The 17435-nt window shown below is 38.8% G+C and overlaps 2 protein-coding genes across 3 annotated transcripts in view; one reads left to right on the forward strand and one right to left on the reverse strand.

Moving 5' to 3' along the window:
* THAP5 (THAP domain containing 5) overlaps positions 1-6087 on the forward strand; it is a 196289-nt gene extending 190202 nt beyond the window's left edge. Inside the window, exon 4 of one of the 2 annotated variants that reach the window (XR_016394207.1) lies at positions 4939-6087. The gene's annotated coding sequence lies outside the window, so the exon portion shown is untranslated. The remainder of the gene's footprint in view (positions 1-4938) is intronic. The other variant, XM_089917012.1, reaches the window with a different exon arrangement.
* The window catches only part of LOC111179490 (putative G protein-coupled receptor 141), a 161329-nt gene extending 152756 nt beyond the window's left edge, over positions 1-8573 (reverse strand). The window contains exon 1 of the mRNA XM_022583145.3: positions 8065-8573. The gene's annotated coding sequence lies outside the window, so the exon portion shown is untranslated. The remainder of the gene's footprint in view (positions 1-8064) is intronic.
* Positions 8574-17435: the final 8862 nt, after the last annotated feature.

Raw genomic sequence — 17435 nt, forward strand, 5'->3', positions numbered from 1 at the left:
TTTGAAAAGTACCCATCTGTGATAACAGTCATGCTTATGGGTGGCAGTTAATTGAGACAATTTGGGAGATGATGATGACTCACAAACAGGAGGGAAGAAAGGGCAGAGAGGCGCCTCCTTTCTTTATAACATCATATTTATTTTTAATATCATGTTTTCATATTTATTTTGTATTTGTGTATAGTATCATATTTGTAATATATTTTCCATTTAGGTGTTTTTTAAATTAAAGCATAGTTTGGGGAGTAGGTACCAAAATGCACTCCTAATTGACAATTTTGGGTGGAATAAGGACAATTTAGCTTCTCCTACTTTATTCATGAAATCAGCACAGGAAATGCTACACTATCATTTGTTTGTGGCTTCATCTTCAGCACAAAATTAAGTTTTCTGCCTGGTGTCATTTGTCAAACAGTCTTTTAAAGCAGTAATTTCCCTGCATCCCTTACAAAGGCAGCCCATCTTTAAAACCACTGCATGCCTACGTCATGCAACAAATTGTCACTAAGGAGAAGGAACATGCTGAGAGTTATAATGCTGACCAAGTGCAGAGCAGACAATCTCTCTGACCATCATCTTATCACAAATGCAGACTCAACTGTTAGCTTTGGTAATAGTTCAGAAGGTTAACACTCTGCCCTATGTCCCACAAAGTAGGCATAACTACATTATACACAAAATCGTACATGTGTTGAGCATACCAACTATACAGAGGAGCCCAGTGTGCCATAAAATATACATGTATCGTATACAAAATGATGAAATGCCAGTCTAAATATTAAAGAAATTTTACTCTAAACTGAATGTTCCAGCAATAATAAATAATTTACAATATTTGATTAAATATACATTTGCTAAATGCTTAGGATTTAAAGATGCTGTAAGGAAATTATAAGGAGTCCATATCTTTTTGAAATGTTGGACAGAAAAGTCCGGTTTTCAAATCCCTACCTAAAGCAGCATTCAAATCATTTTGCATTTTCAGGAGAACCTGTAATTACCACCTTTCACGCTAGGTGGTGTACTCAAGAACAGAAAAAGCTATCAAATGGCTGAATACATTTGATTTAGTAAGGTCAAAAGAAACAGAGAGAATAATTTTAACCTTGGAAAGAGGTAACCATCTTATAAAGAATTCCAATGTGTTTGATAAAGAAAACAGAGACAGTCAGAGAGGTATGGAAAAGTGGTTCAAATAGTCTTGGGGATACCTCTCAACAGGGATTCTCCAAGAGTAAGCCACCTACCACCAGGAGAGCTGGCTAAAACACACATTCCTAGGGCACACTGGCACACCCCCGAATTACTGCATCACACTGATGAGGATGAATTAGAGACCTGAATCTGTCTAGTAGTAAGAAACCCCAGTTGGTTGACAAGTTCTTGATGTTCAGAAACTTTGTTTTCAGCTTCCTATAGCTCAGAGGTCCCCAACCTTTTCGGCACCAGGGACCAGTTTCGTAGAAGACATTTTTTCCACGGCTGGGATGGGGGGGAATGGTTCAGGGCGTAATGCGAGCGATGGGTAGCGGCATTTCGCTCGCCCGCCACTCACCTCCTGCTGTGCGGCCCGTGGGGTGTGTGGGAGGTTGGGAGACCCCTGCTATAGCTTGTATCTTGAAGATCAGCTGTTGTAGGTTTCACTCTAAAATCTCCAGATGAACTTTTGCTAAGTTACTATCACTCCAAGAAAATTCAGACTGGCAGGTTCAACCCTGTATGTAATAAAATATTTGGAAAGCACTTTGAGCTTTGTAGAATGGGAAAAATGTGTTTTATGAAATGCAGTGAAAATGAATCTCTTCTGGGAGGAATGGATGGTATTTATGTTAGGTATTCAAAAGTCGAACCACATTGATCTGCCTTTCGAAGTAATTACATTGATCTCTGGAGTGTACAGAAATGTATTGTTTATTCCCTGTGGATATTTTCAAAACCTCTTTTAAAAAACCAAAGCAGTTTTCTTCCTCTAGTCTGAGTCACAAAGGAAAACATCTTCCTGAATTGCAGCTAATTATCGTGAGTAATGTGTGTGTGTGCACACGCGCGTGCGTGTGTGCTCTCTAGAACCTCCTGAAGTGAATTTTCTGGGTTTTATTTATTTATTTATTTTACATCTTTATTAGAGTATAATTGCTTTACAATGGTGTGTTAGTTTCTGCTCTATAACAAAGTGAATCAGTTATACATATACATATGTTCCCATATCTCTTCCCTCTTGCGTCTCCCTCCCTCCCACCCTCCCTATCCCACCCCTGTAGGTGGTCACAAAGCACCGAGCTGATCTCCCTGTGCTATGCGGCTGCTTCCCACTAGCTATCTATTTTACGTTTGGTAGTGTTTATATGTCCATGCCACTCTCTCACTTTGTCCCAGCTTACCCTTCCCCCTCTCTATGTCCTCAAGTCCATTCTCTAGTAAGTCTGTGTCTTTATTCCTGTCTTACCCCTAGGTTCTTCATGACTTTTTTTTTTTTCTTAAATTCCATATATATATATGTGTTAGCTGGGTTTTATTTTAAATGAGAATTTTTTGGTATAGTCAAAAGTTTGCTCTTTTAAACTCACCTGTTTTAAAATATTTTAAAATGGATAATATACTAAGATAACCACTCCAACTTCAACTGAGTATACAGAATAAAATATAACCATTGCTTTAAGACTTAGCACAATCCGTGTGAAAATATATTCTGTACAGAGTTTGAAGTAGTGGCTTCTTCAGGACCCACTGAGGACAAATGGCCCCTACAGTACATGAACCTAGGCATCTTTGCTCTTTGAATATTTGTACCTACATTGTATGGTTTTCTTATTTTTTCCTTACTTTCAATTGTTATTTTATGTCACTATCAATACACCAAAGCAGTAGGGAGGACTCTTTCTATTTCTAATCTGCGGAAGTCTTGGAAGTTGATAACCACATTTAGTCTGTTAGAAATGTGTATAGAACAAGGAGAGTAGGGGTCCCGTGGAGTTAAGGAATGCTGCATTAGTGAAGTAGCAGATACTTCGCAATATCTACTCTGCCAATGCTTTCTAATTATTTTCTCATTCTTGATTGTTTTTCCAAAAGGTGAAACTGCAGGTAGTTGAATTGTGGGTAGTTGAACTATTAGTTCAAGCAAATCTTCCTAATCTACTTTACTTGTGATTATAATCATAATATTTCTAGAAAAGATTTGTGGCCCCCTCCAATTATATAAGTCTTCTTAATAATAGTAGAACGTATTTTCTTTCTTAAGTAAATCTAAATGTGCTTCAGAGTTTTCATTGATAAGAAAGCGTATCTGTATTATTTTCTAGGCATATATGTATATGTACATACACACATATAAATGCACATATGTGAGTGTGTATTTAATATGGGGCAGAGTGAAAAAGGAGCTCATTCTTCCACTTTGGGAAATGACTTCACATGCATCTGCTTTCTTTGAGTTACTTTCATTGCTTAATTATCTTTATCAAGGTCATGAAAAGGTAGAAATGCCAACAGAAGCAGGAATAAGGGTACTTTACAAAGGATCAGTACACCAGGACTGGAGCTGTTTGTCTGCTCTCTCCGGGGCAGGATAGGGGAGTTGCTGAACAAAAGTAGCCATTTCCCAGAACAAACAATGGCATTCTCTGTGACCTGGAGCACAGCTGGCAACCCTGGATGCTCAGACATAACTCCCTCCCGTGCTGACTTTTCCTCCAGCCACGTCTACAGTGCCAGCAACTCAGACACGTTGAGCATCTTACTGTTTCTTTTTGATTTTAAAAAAACATTTCTTCTAATGGAAAAAAATTAGCATTTTCTTATTACTTTTCTTTTAACTAAAGAACAACTTTGGTAAATTTATAAATCTCTAAATACATGGAGTTTGTTTGTTGGGACTTTTATCTGGAATTACTAAATACCCACGTGACCAGGTGCTCCAGGAGGGTGAAGACAGGATTTGCTTTGCTCAACATGGTCTGTCTAGCATGGCCCAGTGCCTGGCACACAGTAGGGCCACGCTAAACATTGTTCATCAACTGACTGATGATGATAGTTACAAACAGAAGCTCATCTGTGGGTGGAGATTAAGGTTAGCCATTACAGGGATCAGTTGGATCACAACATAAATGAGATTTTTTGTGTGTCTCTTACTGATTTATTTCCTCTTGTTCCCCTTACACAGCTTTGAAAACATATTTTAAATTTCATGAGGAGCAAATGACATGTTCCACTATGCCATCTAAAATCTCCTTCTCTGAATTCAGGTTTCATCTTAAGTGTAGAAAAAGTGATACAGGCTCACTGTAGAAAAAGTAAATACAGAAAAGTATTTTTTTGAAAATACCCATAATCTCACTGCCCAGAAATAACAACCACTAAAATGTTTGTTGTTTCCTTATATTTTTCTGTATTTACATCTTTAATTTATATCTACATTCACATAATTGGACATTGTAAATATAATTTCATATTCTGCTTTTAAAGTTAATGTTATTTCTTAAGCATATGCAATATCATTAAAACCTCTTTAAAAAAGCATAATTTTGATAGCCATGTTGTATTCTATCATAGAGAGATGCCCCATAATCAAGTAAAATTCATTTTTCTATTGTTGAGTATTTAGGTCATATGGAATATTTTATCTTTATGACCATCTTTGCACATAATGTTTGTGAACATCAGAGTACTTTCTTGGAACACTTTCCTAAAAATATACTTGATTATTTTTAAGGCTTTGTTTGATTAAGTATTGCCATATTGCTTTCTGGTTTTATTACAATTAGTAGATTAAACTTCTATCAACAGTGAATGAGACTCTAATAGTAGCTGATAGCAGCTACCTTTTTTGTTGAAGTCTTATTATCTGCCAGATACCATGCTAAATGCTTTACATGTATTATCTCATTTAACTTTATCCATAACAGTATAAAGTAGGTATTATTTTATACCCATTTACAGATGACAAACTGAGGCACAAAGAGGTTACATAAGTTTCCCAAAGTCATACAACCAGATTTTTGGACCCAATGATCTGAAACCAGAGCCCTGGCCCTCACTATACTGAAGGAATCTATGGCAGCATTGAAAGGTACACCTTATATCCAATATTTTAATTCTTTGCTAATTTCATAGAAGAAAAAACAGTATCTCATTGTTGTTTCTAAGTTTCATTATTTTAATATTAGCAACTTTATGTGCTTTGCTTATATAGTTATTCAGCCAGTTGTTTTTCTTCCAGTGTGAATTGTGTGTTTCCATCATTTGCTACTTAGTGACTTTTTTTTGAATATAAGCTTACTAAGTATTAAAAATATTCTCATTTGTCTGTGCCTGGACTGTTGTGGCTCAATACGGTTCCTGTTTGGCATTTAACTGTATTTACGATATTTTGGATATATGAAACTTCTTCATTTTTAAGCAGCTGAATATATTGTGATTCCTTCCATCTCTTTTATGCCCAGAAAGTAGTTCCATATCCAGGTACCAGATCGATGTTAACTTAAATTTTCTTTAAAAACTACGTGCTTTCCTGGAAAAGGAAAGTCTTACTGATAGCCTCGGGTTTCTTCTATTTGTCTGAGACTGCATTGTTAGAATCAAAGTGGAAACAATATTTTCTAATATTTTTGGTACACTGAAAACACAATTCATAGAAGTTTCAAGGTAGCAATTTTGTCTGTCCCTCCCACCCCTCCCCGCCAAGAAGGGGAAAACAAAGAAAGCATAGGTACACATTGCCGATAACAATCTGATACAAAGGATTGGGTTTTGGTTCCGGGCATTCTGTTTTGGTATCATCAACGTAGGTTCCCCCTTCCTGGCACTGTAATACACTTGGACTGGTTCTCGGTATAAGACGCCAAAAGACTACAGTTACTCATGAGGTGTTACTTTTAAAATTTAAGCCCTAACAGGATGTAGTTCTAATTGGAAATATCTGCCTTCTGAGCTAGATCACTGTAGAGTAGTCTTTGTTTACAAAGCATCTCATTAAATGGCAACAAAGCCTCCTAATGCCACAATTAGGGCTCCTTTCATTTTGCCAACACTATTTGCTGATAATTCTTCCCGTAAAAGCTTTGACATAAACCACTTTTTCTTCATTCTACTAACTTGTATCAACCTATTTAGGAGTATAATATTCTGTTTAAAAAGAACGTATTTGGGGGAGACAGTGCAAAGCTTCTTCATCCACTCTAAAATCTAAACCTAAAATTATTTACATGCAATTTTCAGTGATTTATTAATAAATTATCAACTAAAGTAGGGCTGATGTTGAAAAGGGTAGATTTGCTATTGGTTACTGATGTGCCAGGAAAAGAAAACCTATAATTATAAACAAGACACAGGCAACCATGGTAACAGAGAGATCTACTTTTCAGAACAAAAAAAAAATTTTCAAAAACAACTAACGTTCCTTAATGTTTGACTAGTTGTCACAAGCAATTCCAATGGCCTCTGTTACATTTTTTAAGAAGTTAATGTCTAGATAACTATAGCTCTAGACCCATTAACTTTAGACTAGCTATATGGACCTGGGTTTTACTGACTTTAGATTTTAAAATCCTGCAACTGTTTTTTGATCCAATTTTAGACTATTCTATAATGTAAGTAACTTATCAACAAACAGTCAATAATGTGGAAGTTACATAGTGATTTATAATGCATTATAGGATAGTGAGCAATTACTCTTTTAAAATAATAACTGTAATGGGAATCAAAATGGTTTTCCAAATATAATGAACAGTCACTCTCATCCAGCTACTTTTCATACCACAAGACTAGAAGATATTTCACAAATTATCTGGACCAGCTTTGAAACTAAATCCAAGAAACTGAAGGGAATAAAAATCACTTCCCAGAATACCCTAATCAGAGATAATTATTCATAGCAACAGCTAAAATTTATTGAGCACCTACTAGATGCCTGAGAGTTTCCAATCAACTGACATTGATTTCTCAGGTGCTGTGTTGTCCTCATTTCATGCGTAAGAAAAATGAGGCTTAGGGAGTCAAGTAACTTGTTTAAAGTTAACCTTCTGGTAAGGGGCAAGCCTGGGACTTAAACTTGACCTGTCTGAGTTCAGGATTCAAGCTCCTAACTCCTATGTAATAAATAAGTGTCAACCACATTTTGCCAACCCATCCTAGGTACATGACTATTAATAAGGCTGACTCTTCCACCCTTCCCTAAGCTTCATTCAGTCAACATAGTGTTCAAGATATCTGGGAAATTGGGATCCCACAAAAGATGCCAGGACTGATCCAATTAGCCAAGATCACTTACCTTTAAAGATAACTAAGACTGTTTGAAGGTCTCTTATTTTTGGAATAAAGGACCCCGCCTCCCTCAGAGTAATGCACTACCTTTTACATAGAATTTTTTCTGTGTGGGAATAGAGTTCAAGGTGGCCCGGAATAGCTTTTAATGGGATTTTTTTTTTTTTCATGACACATGGAATGTCCGTGTGTGACTAATTTATAGCCATTCTTTAAGCAAATAGTGGACCAGAACTCCAAATACTAAGTGTACCTCTCAGGCTTTTTGATGCCCATTCTCTCTTGCCGTAAAAACATTGCCAATTTCTTGATGGTGTTAATGTACTGTATTACAAAGATGGTATTCTTGATGGTGTTAATGTACTGTATTACAAAGATGGTATCATTGGGGAAAGCTGAGTGACGAGAACATGGGACCTCTCTGTACTGGTTTTGCAACTTCTTATCAGTTTATAATTATTTCAAAGTAAAAAAGTTTTAAACTATTGCCAAGTCTCCATTTTGCCTGGGAAATGAACTTCTGATTTTTGCAGCTGGTAACTTTCAAGGTTCCTCTTGGGGAATTGGCCATGGGTTTGAAGAATCACTGATGTGTGAGACGGGCACGATTTGTTAGCATACAAGGAACAACAGAGCGTGTCCATAAACCTGCATCAGAGGGGTCAACCACATGCCCTTCTCCAGGAATCCAGCTGAGGGCCAGGCTGCCTCTGAAAAGCCTCATTAGAAATGAAAGTCAGCCTGTTGTGGAAGAATCCCAGCTACCTCTGGTGCCACTAACACCCCTGAACAAGAAGAACTCACCAGGTGACAGGATGAGCCAGAGATTCCTTCCTGCAGGGGAGGAATTTGCCGAACTCCTCGCCTGACTGCTGCCTCTGCATGTTTACTGAAATGTATCCGTTTCAAATCCTGACAAGGACAGATCACAGGACTGCTGGGTTCCAGGAACAGAGCGTGCAATAGAGAGAAAAGCAAGGCAATCTTGCACGGGAGATCAAGGCCAGCCTTGAGCAGAGCCTCAGGAGGGTGCAGGTCCCTTGTCACTGGGGGATGGTATGCCCCGTCACCCAGGAAGTTTACTCTCTGTAAAACGCCTTGAGCAACGCCTTGAGCAACTAGGAACAGTTGCTGAAATAAGACAATGATATGAAGAACTGAAGGACGCTAAAGGAAAACATTGAAAGATTTGTTCTGGAGGCATCTGTCTGAAATATGATCATTGCCCTTTTTTTTTTTTTCTTTTTTTTTTTAAGAGGGAGAGGAGGGAAATAAAGGACTAAGTAGCTTCATCCAGTTAATGAGGCTGATCCTGGAAGTTCCTGGACTCACTTTGGCTCATCCTGCCCAGAAATGCTGTGCCAATAAAGGTTTGTCTCCAGTCGGTAGTAGAGGAAGCTGTCGAAGGTAGTATTCAGAAAAAAGACTGCAACTTTGAAAAGATAGTTTCATGCTGCACACAGCATGAATTCAGAGATGGAAGAAGATCTGCTAACAGAATCTTGGAAGACAAATGACAGGGCAAGGAATACAAGGAGCTCTCGCATGAGCCATTTCACAGGCTGCCTCGAAACTGCCTGTTCGTCTTCTGCCGTCAACCAACTAAAAGCCCTGTTGGCCTCTCTGGAAATAGATTGCTAAATAAACCTAAGCTTTTTTGGTTTGTAGGATTGGGGAATCAAAGGGGCAGCAGATTTATTTCATGCCTCTAAATATCATTTATAACATGGCTAAGTGGCCCAGAGTAAAACCACAATAAAGGTGATTCACGCAGGAAACCCATTCTGTTGAGGCAGAAAAGAAAATCCACATTAAACCACAGTCCATTCTGTGCATGGGGGGGAGTTAGATCAAGCCAAGCTCAGTGGATTCCCAGGCACACTGACGGCTGAATGCAATTGCTCTTGTAAAATGGGTATATGAGACTCCTTTATAGTGAGAATGCGGCCTCCAGCTCTGGGAGCAGGGGCACCCCTGACCACAGTGAGTTACCCAGTGGCCCTGCCATGTGGGTATCTGGGACCATATTCCCAGATGGCAGCCAGCCTGAGGATCTATTCAATTACCACAAGCTCCTTGCCGGGAAGTTTTCATCAGCTCCACTATCTACCAAGACAACTGGACCAAGTACAGAAACCCACCTTTGCAAATTGCCCTTAAAGGGGCATCTGTGTGACTGAGTCAGGGATGTCCACTGCCTCTTGGCACTTGGACTCAACCGTAAAGTTGATCACCTGAAAAAGTTGTTGATCCTCACCTTCACCTTCCTTTCTTGCCCTGAAGGTCTAAAGTATTAAAGAATGATGTAAGTGCAAGAACGGGACATAGACATAGAGAACAAAGGTATGGATACCAAGGGGGAAAGGGGTGGGGTGGGAGGAACTGGGAGCCTGGGATTGATACATATACATTATTGATACTACGTATAAAATAGACAACTGATGGGAACATACTATATAGCACAGGGAACTCTACCTAATGTACTGTGGTAACCTAAATAGGAGGGAAGTTCAAAAGGGAGGGGATACCTGTATGTGTATGGCTGATTCATTTTGTTATGCAGTGGAGGCTAATACGACATTGTAAAGTAACTATACTCCAATAAAAATTAATAAAAAAAAAGAAACATATAACCAAAATAAATAAATAAATAAAATTTCAGTAAGCTAAAAAAAAAAAGAACAGGTCATAGAGCATGTGTGACGGCCCACTATTCTCCACGTGACTTTTTTTTTGTGACATTAAATTCCTCCTAGCTTTTTTTCCCTCCTTCAGCTGGCACCACATTTCTTCCCTTTTTCCTTCTGATATCTATCAGTTCTCACACCTGGGCATTGGTAATGATCAAGTGAAATGCTTTCTGTGCCCAAATCCTCACTTTTCAGTGAGAAGTTGACTGGGGCTCCATCATAAGGCCTCCAATTACATTGTAAATTAATCAAACATGTAAAATCTTTTTAGTACATCTGATCTGGGGTTTTCCTTCTCCATTGGTTCTTTCCTTTGCGTTAGTAATGTTGCAACTTCACATATAGCTATTCAATCATAGTGAACGATCTCTAATGCAAGCTGGTTGACAGCAAGGGAGTCTGAAATGGAGACAGTCTGTAACTACACACAGATCAGAGTGGTACTGGCCATAAGTCATTGGTCCTCATCTGTTGTCTTTACTGAAAGCTGACTGTGGTCACTGTGACACATTCTAAAGGGTGGTCTCAACAGCACGTCCAGAGCTGTGATAAAGGTAGTATTCCATCCACGATGAATTTAGCAAAGACAAAACCTCATCAAAGCAAAGCTCCTTCCCTGAAAAAAAGGAAAATCTATTAACTTGTTACACTTTTATCAAAAGTGCTGATGTCCTTAGAGGTAATAGTAAGCTATCTTGTCTATTGACAAAACACTTGAAAACTGGATTTAGATGGGAATCGTTGGCTTTCTTCAAAAATAATTCATGTCTATTACTATGCCTGGAAGGGATGCACTGCAAACACCAGCAATAAAGAAGGCTTATTTTATGGGAAAAGCAATCTGGTAGACTGAAGACAGAACACTAAATTTGTGTGGTCGTGCAAATCTCATAAGCATGAACTAAAACATACTGAGCGCATCAATTAACCAGAGCTCTTATTGGATTTTTTTTTCCTACAAAAATGGTTTCTCATCTCAAAACAGTCAGTATTTTAATTTGTTTCCTTTTCAAAGACTAAGGATGTGCTCCTGCTAACAAGCTGCTGCTCATCAAACTATAAGGAGAGAATTAATTTAATGAAGAGTTTCTATGTAGGAAGAAGCAGTAGGAGGAAAGGGCAACAGTTGGAGCTTCCACCAGGCTGGCTAGGGTTTTACATTGCTGGAGAAGCAGCTGGAAATGTGGATGACAGTTTTCAAAGATGGATGATAAGGAAAAGGTCACTGAAATTGAAATGGTGGGTGGGAAAATGGAGCAGACCAGGATAACGTGGCAAAACTGAATCATCTCATGCGTGTTAAAGCTTTTAAGGAACTCTTTCCTTTTTGTTCCAAACAGTTTGCTATTCTCCCTGGTGACTAACTGTCCCACGAATGGCATAGATCATTGGCCCTTTTCTTCCACCCAAATCAATTCTAAAGGCAATTTTTAAAGTTCAGTTTATATGATAGAGGATGTTCCCTTCAGACCCAAGAAAAATTGTGAATGTGTGTCTTTTGCTTAAGTATGATTTTTTTTAAGCGAATGTTTGTTTCCAAACTACCTTAAAAACAGTGTGTGTATTTACAAAACTAACAAACACTATAGCTTGGAAAATTCCTTTGGCACAGACTGGAGCGATCAGTCACAAATGCTCCTGCTTAAAAACTTGACAGCAAGGCAAAGTATTTTATAGGCAAAGTGACATTTTATAATAATGGAATAATAAATGCAGAAGGGAAAATGAAGCAAGGCTGAAATATCATCTCAGATCCATTGGATGCTAAAGAGGGGTGAATCTCAATTAGACTTTTCCTGTTTTTATTGTGCTAATTATTATGGCTAAGACTGAAGCACTCAAACTTGGAGAACTCCAGTATTTCTAATCATGGTGTCACATGTCTCCAATCACTTGTCTATATGAGAATGTGATGATACAGTGCAAAAGCCTTGGCAGCATGCTGAAGTGGATGGAAGAAAGCGATGGGCAAATCACAGGACCACTTTATCAAGCACTTCAATTTGGAACCAAATCAAGCAATGTTTTAATCATCCTGATGAACACAATCCAACCCCAAACATCTAGAACTTGACAGAAATCAGATTACAAATGGAATTAATAAAGACCAAGTAAGTTTACTTGCCTGTCTCCATCTTCCTCCCCTCGATGAAACTCAACTACCAGAGGTGATTTGGGCCAGTTTAGGAAAATCAGCAAGAGTCTATCAATCACTCTTCTATTCCATAGCACAACAATTGTAAAGAGGGTTAAAAAACAAAAAAAACACAAAAAAACCCTGATGTTTAACTCTGGGAAAAAAGAAACAGTCAAGGCTGGTCTTAACACAGTGGTTTTTTAGATTAGGATGAAAAGACAGCCAGGGTAACAAGGAGAGGAAAGTTGGGGTGTGTTTTCACTCAGTTCTAGAGATACGCATCTGCCTTTCTCTAAGTCCTGGTCAAATGTACTTTGGGACAGATGGTAGCTAGACTTATTGTGATGACCATGTCGAAATGTATATAAATATTGAATCACTATGATGTACACCTGAAACTAATATGATACCGTATGTCTATTGTATTTCAATTTTTAAAAATGTATTTTGCGTTCACAATGGACTCCAGACTGGAAAAACCCTGTAAGTCCTCATTTTCATCACTCAGAAACAGATGTTTCCACAAAAGAATGACCATGGTGTAACACAGAAGAAATAAACCAAGGCAACAAGGAACTCAAAATCATCAAATTAGTAGATAAAACAGTGATTTAGCTAAGGTATTAATTATTCAATCATTTGATAGCCATTTATTGATGTCCACTTTATCCAAGGTACTTATGAGGTGATGGAGTACAACTGGAAAAGACTCAAGCGTCTTATCTCTGGATAGCTGGTTTCATTAGGTCTGGAGGGGGGTTTAGAAACAGGTCACTGCTTTTTTTTGTTTGTTTTTAACTACTAAAATAATTCTAAGGATCAGCAAATTGGGAACTCATGACCTGAAACAGTGATTATCAATCTCTTTGTTGTCTGGCAGGTCAGAGAGAGAGCGGTAGGGAGGAATTAGAGCTGATCCAGAGACCATTGATCATAACTCCAGTCTCTGTGGTTGCAGGACAGCAGCTACAAGGTGTGTTGCTGGGGAAGACTCAGGACTCTTGATTCAAACACCATGTTACTGCTTAGAAGCTGTGTGACCAGGATCAAGTCATTAAACTCGAAGAGGAAATTACACCCACTTTCAGAATTGTTCAGCATTCCAAGTGAGATCATAACAAGGCTCTGCCCAGTGCCTGGTCCATCGTAAGGCTGAGTTTCTGTCCTTTTCTTGCATGTGGCGTACCCTCTCTTTTTTCCCTTTTACTTTTAAAAATTGTTTTCATTTTTCATAACCCAATCCCAACCCACATTCTCCATGAAAGCTACTCGATACCCCACTACTCCCACCTCTAAGGCTCACTGACCTCCCTCTTCTGTACTCCTTCAGCCCTCATATTCAGGATCACAAAATCTGATGCTGAATTGTCCTCCAATTACTTCATGAGTATTGCTTTAGTTTTCCTGGCTGGGTTCTTGTTGAGCACTTGGACAATGTTTTCCTCCATAGAGATACAAAAGAATTACTTGTTGGTTGGTCAAAAGTACCTGTTGGGCTGCTGCCATAAGAGACATCTAGGGCTTCCCTGGTGGCGCAGTGGTTGAGAATCTGCCTGCTAATGCAGGGGACACGGGTTCGAGCCCTGGTCTGGGAGGATCCCACATGCCACGGAGCAACTAGGCCCGTGAGCCACAACTCCTGAGCCTGCGCGTCTGGAGCCTGTGCTCCACAACAAGAGAGGCCACGATAGTGAGAGGCCCGCGTACCGCGATGAAGAGTGGCCCCCGCTCGCCGCAACTGGAGAAAGCCGTCACACAGAAACAAAGACCCAACACAGCAAAAATAAATAAATTAATTAATAGACTCCTACCCCCAACATCTTCTAAAAAAAAAAGAGAGACATCTAAAGAGGGAGGCGATACCCTCACTTTTCTGTCGGCATAATGCAGTCGAGACCTGCCAACACTGCCACCGCCTCTGGTAGGCATTAGTATTCTGAAAAAATCATCAGAATGCCAGTCTCCTTCCACCCCCACTCATTTATTTTGTTGGAAAAATGCAGGTTTTGCATTTTTCCATGAACCAGATTTTACTCTATGCACAGAGTGAATGCAGCGCCTGTGTTTAGCATCCCAATGTGATAATTACGGATTGTGCTCACTCCGTGGTTAAATCCTACATTTCTACACTAAAACACAAAGGGATGACTAAATACTCTAGCGTGTTATCTTGCCCTTCCTTTCCATTGTGATTTTTTTTCTTATCATCCAGATTGCCCCCATGCTGAACCGTGACTGTAAAAATTACAGAGAAACCTCAGATGTGTATATAACTTGAAAGGTGAGTGACAAGAAGAGGGGAATTGCAGGGACATCTGTGCCAGCAAACACATGAGCATATTGGGAAGAGGTAGCAGTGTGTGTATATCTGTGTGTGTGTGTGTGTGTGTGTGTGTGTGTGTGGAACAGTATGCCTAGGGAGAAAAGAGATTTTTTGTTTTTAATGAGAAACAAAAGCTGGGTTATGTAAGCAGCATGGTTCAAAATGGCTTGTATAGCAAGAATGGAAACAGGGTATGAATATTAATAAGTAAAATGGAAGAAGTGTTCATTTGCAAGGAGGAAGTGAAGATGAAATTCTGAGTATCATTTGACCACAATTTTATCCAGGAAGCTTTAGATGTGTAGATCACATAATATATCATACAAATTCAAACCCAACTAACCCCATTGCCTAAATTTCCCCCTTCAGCACACTAATAACCAGTTTATTAATACTTCCACATATTACTCAGCCAATTTGCCTTAAACAAATTAGAATTTTGCATCTCTGAAGACCTAAAAGTGAAAGAAGAAAGAAATAACAAAACAAGAACCATATATAAAAATTAACTCCAAATGGATCAAAGGATTAAATGTAAGAGCCAAAACTATAAAACTCACACAAGGAAACATAAGGGTAAATCTTTGTGACCTTGGGTTGGACAATGGATTCTTAGATATGACCCCAAAACATAAGCAAGGTAAGAAGAAAAAATAGACATGTTGGGCTTCTTTGAAATTAATTAGGTACTTTCAAAAGACACTATCAAGAAAGTGAAAAGACAACCCACAGAATGGGAGGAAATATTTGCAAATCATGTATCTGATAAGGGCCTTGCATCTAGAATATACAAAGAACCCTTATAACTCAGTAATAACAAGTAACCCAATTAAAAATTGGCAAAGCATCTGGGGTTTCCCTGGTGGTGCAGTGGTTGAGAATCTGCCTGCTAATGCAGGGGACACGGGTTCGAGACCTGGTCTGGGAGGATCCCACATGCCGCGGAGCAACTAGGCCCGTGAGCCACAACTACTGAGCCTGCGCGTCTGGAGCCTGTGCTCCACAACAAGAGAGGCCGCAATAGTGAGAGGCCCGTGCACTGCGATGAAGAGTGGCCCCTGCTTGCCACGGCTAGAGAAAGCCCTCGCACGGAAACGAGGACCCAACACAGCAAAAATAAATAAATAAATTAATAAACTCCTACCCCCAACATCTTCTAAAAAATAATAATAATAATAAAAATTGGCAAAGCATCTGAATAGACATTTCTCCAGAGAAGATAAACAAATGGCCAGTACACACATGAAAAGATGCCCAACATCACTAGTCATTAGGGAAATGCAAATCAAAACCACAGTGAGATACCACTTCACATTCACTAGAATGGCGATAAAGGCATACCTTGGAGATATTGCAGGTTTGACTCCAGACCACTGAGATAAAGTGATTAGCTCAATAAAGGGAGTCACACAATTTTTTTGATTTCCCAGTACATGTAAAAGTTATGTTTACACTACACTGTAGTCTATTAAGTGTGCAATAGCATTATGTCTAAAAGACAATGTACATACCTTAATTTAAAAATACTTCATTGCTAAACATCTGACAACTCAGGGTTGCCACAAACTTTCAATATTTAAAAATGCACTCTCTGTAAAGCACAATAAAATGAGATATGCCTGTAACTCAAAAGTCAGGTAATAATAAGTGTGGGTGAGGATACGGAGAAAATGCAACCCTCATACACTGCTAGTGGGAATGTAAAATGGTGCAGCTGCTTTGGAAAACAGTTTAGCAGTTCCCCAGACAGTTAAACATAGAATTGACATTTGACTCAGTAATTCCACTCCAGATATATACTCGAGATAAATGAAAACACATGTCCACACAATAATTTGTACACAAATATTAATAGTAGCATTACTGATAATAGCCAAAATGTAGAAACAACCCAAATATTCATCAATTGATGAATGGACAAACAAAATGTGGTTATCCATACAATGGGATATTAATCAGCCATAAAAAGGAATGAAGTACTGATTTCATGCTATATCGTGGATAAACCTTGAAAACATTGTGCTAAGTAAAAGCAGCCAGTCACAAAAGACCACATGTCATATGATTCCATTTATATAAAATGTCTACATAGGCAAATTCCTAGAGATAGAGAGTTGAGTAGTGTTTGCTTAGGTCTGTGGAGAATATAATCGTGACAGCTAAAAAGATGTGGGGTTCCCTTTTGAAGTGATGAAAAATGTTCTACAATTGACTATTACGGTGGTTGCACAGCTCTGTGAACATACCGAAACCCACTGAATTGCGTACTTTAAATGGGTAATGCATGTGAATTATTATTTCAATAACACTTTGCAAAAGAAAAAAAAAGAAAGAGAGAAGAAAAAGGAAAAATGAAGCAATCAGCATGATCTTGGACTCTGTTAGAAGCTCAAACTACCAAATAAAACCGTATCAATGAAATTGTTAGTGAATTAAATGATAGAACAAAATGAAGAGAAAATGCTCACATGAAACCCCATCCCAACCTCTAATCCATCCCCTAAAGCTCATGCACCATGATGTGAATTTCAACGTTGGACTCTTACATACGTGAGATTTTCTTCCTCAAGCAGAACTTTGATCCTCCATACATTTGTCTTGAAAATTGGAAGCCTCAAAGTGAAGTTGGTGTCAAATGGCCGACTACCAGGTGGCATTCGTCACAGTGTTCAACCTCTGGAGCCTAAACCTGATAGTATTTTTGTTGAGTAATCTCCCAGAATTTGATTAGGAAATCAGTGAATCTCGAGAATGAGATCAAACGACCAAATCTTAACTCCTGAATCAGGGATAGTAAGGGCAAAGATTAAATATACTTCAACCTGTTCAGGGAATCTAATTAGCCCAGAATGGATCTCTAGGCCAGTATTTTCAAACTGTGCCCTGTGGAGGTTACTGTGGGGAGAGAGCCCAGGAGGATATGCTTCAGGGCCTCCCCCAGAGAATCTCTGCTTCTACCTGTTCTAAATACAGAGTTTCCGCTTAAAGAAGAGATTTAGCAGATTTTTGGCTAAAACAAGTATTG

This window comes from Delphinapterus leucas, chromosome 9 (genome assembly GCF_059928025.1).
Source record: "Delphinapterus leucas isolate spDelLeu-1000000601 "Yukka" chromosome 9, BTC_Dleu_Yukka2, whole genome shotgun sequence".
NCBI lineage: Eukaryota > Metazoa > Chordata > Mammalia > Artiodactyla > Monodontidae > Delphinapterus > Delphinapterus leucas.